The sequence below is a fragment of the Orycteropus afer genome, unplaced genomic scaffold (genome assembly GCF_000298275.1).
Source record: "Orycteropus afer afer isolate SDZICR_OR568_19922 unplaced genomic scaffold, OryAfe1.0 scaffold00292, whole genome shotgun sequence".
NCBI classification, from domain to species: domain Eukaryota; kingdom Metazoa; phylum Chordata; class Mammalia; order Tubulidentata; family Orycteropodidae; genus Orycteropus; species Orycteropus afer.
In genome coordinates this window covers 315,741-322,496 of record NW_006921879.1, presented here as the reverse complement: position 1 = coordinate 322,496, position 6,756 = coordinate 315,741, and the positions used below count along the sequence as shown (strand labels likewise).

Here is a 6,756-nt window from a genome sequence, read left to right as displayed (position 1 = left end):
GGGCAATCCTACTTCCGTAGTGATACTGCCTCGGAAACCCAAGGAGGGGTCGCTATGAGTCGGGGCTGACTCGACGGCACATAACAACAACAACAACAAGGCCTAGTTGGTAGTGATCTCACAAATTCTATAGTGCATTGGCTTAGAATACACATTGAATGTTGACCTTTATGCATCTGCATATGGAAGATTTGGACCCACCCCAGTCCTTAGAGTAGGACATCGTGATTGGTAAAGAGGAAAGACCCTCAACAAGATGGATTGACACAGTGACTGCAATAATAAGCTCAAACATAGCAATGATTGTGAAGATGGCACAGGCCTGAACAGTGTTTCGTTCTGTTGTACATAGGGTCACTATGTCTTGGAACTAACTCTACAGTACTTAACCACAGACACCAAAACTAAATTGATAAAAGGTCCTCAGGTGGTACAAATTGTTTGTACTGGACTACTGACTTAAAGGTTGACACTTTAAACCCACCCAGTGGCACCATGGAAGACAGTCCTGTCAATCAGCTTCCATAAAAGATTACAGTCAAGAAAATCCTATAGCACAATTCTACTTTGCAATACATGAGATCACCATGAGTTGGAATCACCTTGACCACAACGGGTTTGTTTTTTTAGTAAAGTGATGATATTGGCAAAATGTGGCTAATTAATCAGGTCAACAGAACATTATTGAGGAAGCTTGTTTGTGCCCAAAACTATTGTTGTAATTATGAGAGATACAATAGGAGTGCTTAAAAATTGTTCCTAATGTTGAGGGTTTTTCAATCTAGTCATCTGAAGAATTATTGGTAAACTATTTGTGTATTTGCAATATACGCACCAGTTTCTATGCTCTGAAAAAGAACAAGTTGGTTCAATAAAGGCAGAATTTTAGGATGTTGCAATACACCAAGCAGCATATAAGGAAAGCCAAAAGAGTAGCTAGAAGCACATTTATAGAGAAATATGGGAAAATTGTATTAAATTGAATTACAAATGGAGAATTCTATCTAATTCCAGACATGTTTGAAATATAATAATGTTGTTGTTGTTGTTATGTGCCGTCGAGTCGGACCTGACTCATAGCAACCCCTCCTTGGGTTTCCGAGGCGGTATCACTATGGAAGTAGATTGCCCAACCTTTTAGCATCCAAAAACTTGAATAATGAATTAGTCCAGGGGACTAGTGGACCATGCAAACCTCAGCATGTATGACCATGAGACCAAAAGAACTAAATGATGCCCCCTGCTACCACAGTCAACTACTCAGAAAGGTACCAGTGCAAGAGATGCTGGATAGAGTAGAAAAATGTGGAACAGAACTCAAAATCATAAAAAAGACCAAGTTTACTGGACTGATAGAGCCTGGTGAGCCCCCTGAGACTATGGCCCCAAGTTATCCTTCAGGTCTAGAATTGAAATCACTCCCACAGCTTCCAGCCAAAAAATAGACAGGCATATGGGGGGAATCTTTAATACTCTCCTTAGAATAATCAATCATGGGAGAACAGAAGAGGAGTATTTGCACAGGAAGATAGTTCAGCAGGCAAGAATGCATAGGAAAGAAGGACACAGGGAAGAGGTAACTACAGGGAGGAAGTGGGAAAAGAGCTGCTACATTCTGGGGAATTGCAGTCAATTTCATGAAACAAAATGTGTATGAACTACTGCATGAAAAATGAATTTGCTTAGGAAACTTTCACCCAAATCACAATAAAAAATATAAAAAACCCCCTCAATTCATGAACCTAATGAATTCTTCAAAATCACCTTCCCAATGAATGAAAATAGAATAAAATGAAGGAAAACAGCATGACTTTTTGTCTCATGATCTTTCATCCTCTTAAACATCAATGATACATTATATTAAACTCAACTCTTAAATCCTTTAGAAATTTTCCATAAAAACACATACAGAATACTGTTTAATGCCTCCTTCATATCTTTGCTCCGGAAGTTATAGATCAGGGGATTAAAGAATGGAGTTGCCAAAGCATAGAACAAGGTGACAAATTTCTGCATCCCACAAAGGTTCCCAGAACCTGGGCTTACGTACATCACCATAACTGATCCGTAGAACAAGGACACCACAGCAAGAGGGGAGGCACAGGTAGAGAAAGCCTTACACCTCCCTGAGCCCGAGGGTACCTGTAACACCACTTTTAGGACACAGAAGTAAGCACCAAGGATATAGAGGAATGTGAGGAAGATAATGAGAGAGCTAATAACACCACACGTCAGAATAATTCCAGATACCGGAGCACACGACAGTGCCAGCAAAGGGGCCAGATCACAGAGAAAATGGTCAATGGTGTTTGGACCACAGAAGGGCACCTGAGATATTAGGACCAAAGGGGTCAGTAACCAGAGAAAGCCACCTGACCAGCAGAAAACTACTAACTGGGCACATCGGTGATGGGTCATGATGGTGGGAGAGTGTAAAGGTCTACAGATAGCAAGGAATCGATCAAAAGACATCACTGACAGAAATAAGCACTCAGCAGCACACATGGAGAAGAAGTATAACTGGAGCAGGCAGCCAGCCAAGGAGATCCTCTTGGTCTGGGAGATGATGTTGGCCAACAATTTGGGCACATCAGACTGACATAGCAGATTTCCAGGAAGAAGTTGGCCAGGAGGATGTACATGGGCATATGGAGTTTCCTGCTTGACCACACAGCACAGATGATGAGCATGTTCCCCATGAGGGTCCGGAGGTAGATGAGGGAAAAGAGAACAAAGAGGAGGACCTGGAATTCTCTGCGGCAGGGGAAGCCCAGGAGGATGAACTCACTCACAGACCCGGAGAGATTACTTGCCTTCAGGATCCTCATTGGTCTGACCTGTGAAGATGACAGGGAGAGTCAGAACCACAGACATTTTATTTTCTTTTATTTTTCTTCTTCCTGATAAAGAGATACATGTTTGTTTTCCTCAGTTTGGTTTGTGAAATTACTGTTTTCTTTAGAAAGGTTGGCTGTTCTTTCCTCTCCATCTCCCTTCCTTCCTCGTTTATTCAATAAACATTTACTGAACATATATTATTGCCAGGCACTGTACAGAGATAGATAAAGAACAATAAATACAAGAAGTCAAACCCCTGCTCTTCTGGACCTCATATCAAAAACCTTCTGTTCAAAACTACTTTAAACAGTTAAAAGGTAGCTGTAGTATTTGTTTATACAAGTATTTTAAGAACTTAATTCTGATTGGAATAGATCTTAGGACATTTGCTTTGAAACTGTATTTGCATAGCAGGGTAAATGTTTTATATGTTTATTTTTGGAAACTTTGGGGCCAGGAAGGCTACTATATATTATGGGATGGATGTTAGCATTCTTCCATCTGCATCATGGTGCTTCCACTGACACAGTAACAGCATGATGTGACAAATCATAAAAAAAAATATTCTATTATTCTGAGACCTGGAGACTAATTCAGTTGGAAGAGTTTGTGGAAGGATTTTGGGTGGGGGATGGATCTTGGGAGCAAAGGATAGAATTTTCCAAGAGCAATTTTGGAGATTGAAAAAGATATGGATACAGGAAATTATGTAAAGGGAAGAGCCCAAGAGAATGAATGTTAAAGTACTTGTAAGAGAGTAGGGAGTTGTTATACAGCACAAAGAAGGGGCCCCAGGCAGAACACTCCTGCCAGTCTGAGTGGTTCAGCCTTACTTGATAAAATAAGTACAAAACAGGAGATGAGCAAGAGGAGAAAGATGATCAGAGCTTTATCTAAATGACATTTTACAAAACTATTTGGTACAGGGTAACAAAATGAGCAAGGATTCCCTAGGTGATGCAAACAGTTAAGAGGTTTGACTGCTGATCAACAGGTTGGAGGTTTGAGTCCATCCAGGGGTGCCTTGCATGAAAGATATGATAATCTACTTCCAAAATGTTAGCCATTGAAAACCCTCTGGAGTACAATTCTATTGTGACACACAGCAGGTGGCCTTGAGTCTGAAGAATTGATTCCCTAATTTCTATTTTCTTTGGAATCTTTTTAATCTAAATAATTTCATGAAATACAGCAGCCACTGCTTACAAAGTTTTCCTCTCCTATAAATCACACACAACCTGGAGACTTGCTATCACCTGTGTTAAACAGAACAGTAAACAATCACGTTAGTCCTCTCAATTATTGCCAAAGTCTTAAAAGAAAAATTCTCTATTTTCCTATCTTCTAGGAATACAATTCTTTTGATGATAATCTGCACAGACAAAATGAAAATTTGACCAAAGATATTTTCTTAATCTCATGTCTAATAAGGCTTGTATAATACAAGAATAATCATAAAATTCCACATTACTTTTTCATATCAATATACGAAACAAAACGGACCTTGAGACAAAGGGGAGAAGACACTGCACCATGTGCACACAGATCCTAGATGTAGCCCAAGAGTCTGAGATGTGAGCTCTTTGGTGAAGCAACATTTGGCTCCTTTCTTCACAGATGTACCTTTGTGATTTTACTCAGGGAATACAACATGCCAAGCATCACTCCATTCCTCATTATCTGTCTCTTCTAGATTATGAGGTCCTATCTCTGGAGATCACAAGCTGGGGAGCAATGAGGATAATTAACATGCATCACAGATTATCCTCTTCAGTGATTATCATATTGGAGATGAGAAGTATGTGACTGTCCATATACGTATGTGTGGACTCCCACACACACCATGCATACACGATGTAGGCTGTTAATATAGTAGTGCTTCCTCCAGATGTACTTCTCTTGACTTTAATAAATTACCCCTTAGCTAACAAAGCTTGTCCACACAAGATGCATCATTGCTTTCAAGCTTTGCTAAACTTGGCATCCTAGACCCACAGTCTCCCATTCCAATTCTGACAAGGGCAGTTAAAGACCTTGTCCACTATATCCAGAATGATCTAATTCCCATACATCAAAAGAGCTATCTCCATTTCTTACAAGCTCCCTATTTCCACATATAGATCAAACATCAGGATAGATGTTTGTCAACAACAAGAAGAAATCAGTTTAGTGACAGAGACAAATCAATTTCCTCTGTCTCAGTTCTAGACTACATTTCTAAGCCTCCCTTGCAATTAGGTATGGGCATGTTACTGAGTTCAAATCAGAAGGATGTAGTTAAAATAGATAGGCAACACTTCTGGTCTTACCCATACACTCTGCAATGTTCCCTGATGCAGGTGAGCATGGTGACCATGAAAGTCACATAATAAAGATGGTGAAGCCAAAGACTCAGGGAACCTCAGTTCCAGAATCACAATGTGAAGCATGATCACCCGTTCATCAGTAGCACCCTACTGGATTTTAAATGAGCAACAAATAAATTTCTTTCATGTTTGATCCACTAAAAAAAAAAAGAAAAACAGGTTGCTTGAAGAAGAAAAACATGGCCAATTGAAACAAATGTTTACATTTTGATAAATGTATAAAGAAAAAACAATCTGTGGGTAAACTATATAAAAATTAGCATATTTTGGGGACTGTTCTCTTGAAAGAGCTATGTAATTTTAAAATAGCAAAAAGAAATGAAAACAATCATTTCACTGAAGACTGAGGATCCACTTGAAGGGAATAGAAAGTGAATGCCAGTGAGTAAATTTACCAATAAGTCATCATTAGGTTTTGTTCAGATATGATTTAGTTAAAAATTGTGGTCTAGTGCCTAACTTCATTCACAGCAAACATAATCATTCTTCTGTTAGTTTGAACCAAAACCTATGGAACAGAAATAAGAAAAACATTAAGCAGCAAAAAGTGCTCCTGAGGTTTGTTTTTGTTTTGTTTATGCAAAGGGAGCTTTGGTGGCATAGTACCTAAGGCATTTGACTGCTAACCAGAAGGCTGGCGGTTCAAACCCACCAGCCATTCCTCAGAAGGAAGGTTGGGCAATTTACTTCTGTAGTGATACTGTCTCGGAAACCCAAGGAGGGGTCACTATGAGTTGGATCCAACTTGATGGCAGTGGGTTTGGTTTTGGTTTATACAAAGGTGAACAGAGACATGAGGGACCTTGGGTAAATGGACATAACTACAGTAGAAAAAAATCTTAAGCAAGAGCATCTATATGAGTATCATTCAATTAACAGCAGTTAGAAGTAGAATAATTCAGAAAAGAGACCCATAAGCCCAGTTGCTGTTGAGTCTAAGCCAATATCAGAGACTCTTAAATCTTGAAAACTTCAATGGAATAAAATATTCCTTAAAGCCAGCCAACAAAAATAAAAAAGTTATAATGAAAATTTAATTCTAAATGCATTTAAATTTTCCACAAGTGTTTAAGACTGTCTTTGAATGGTATATCACTTTCTTAGATGTTATAGAATTAAATTAATAGAAAACATGTCCTTGAAATGCCTGATATGTTCTTTTTGCTCTCTTTCAGTTATCCCTGTGTCTATAAAATCAATTCAAACATGGTGGTGCTTGTGCTGACATTTCTGTCCACAACGCCCACACTTTCTGTCTTTGAGAATGAAATTTTACCATCTTCTTGGGCAAATAACATGCTGACTCTCAAAACATCCATCTGGAAATTACACACATCACATCCACCCACATGTCATTGGGCAGAGTAAGTGTTTTGATCATAGCTAACTTCAAGGTGTCAGGGAGGTATAATTCTATCATTGACCAAAGAGAAAAACCAAAAATATTGGTGAAAAGATTAATGACTACCAAATTAATGAATACTACAATTTGCCTTGAAACTCTTTTCTTATTTGTTTAAGCATTTGAATCTTCCTTAAAAGAATGTTAAGG

General features: G+C 38.8%; 1 pseudogene; it reads right to left on the bottom strand.

The window, feature by feature from the left end:
* Window positions 1-1,866: 1,866 nt before the first annotated feature.
* LOC103205807 lies at window positions 1,867-2,828 on the bottom strand (annotated as a pseudogene).
* Window positions 2,829-6,756: the final 3,928 nt, after the last annotated feature.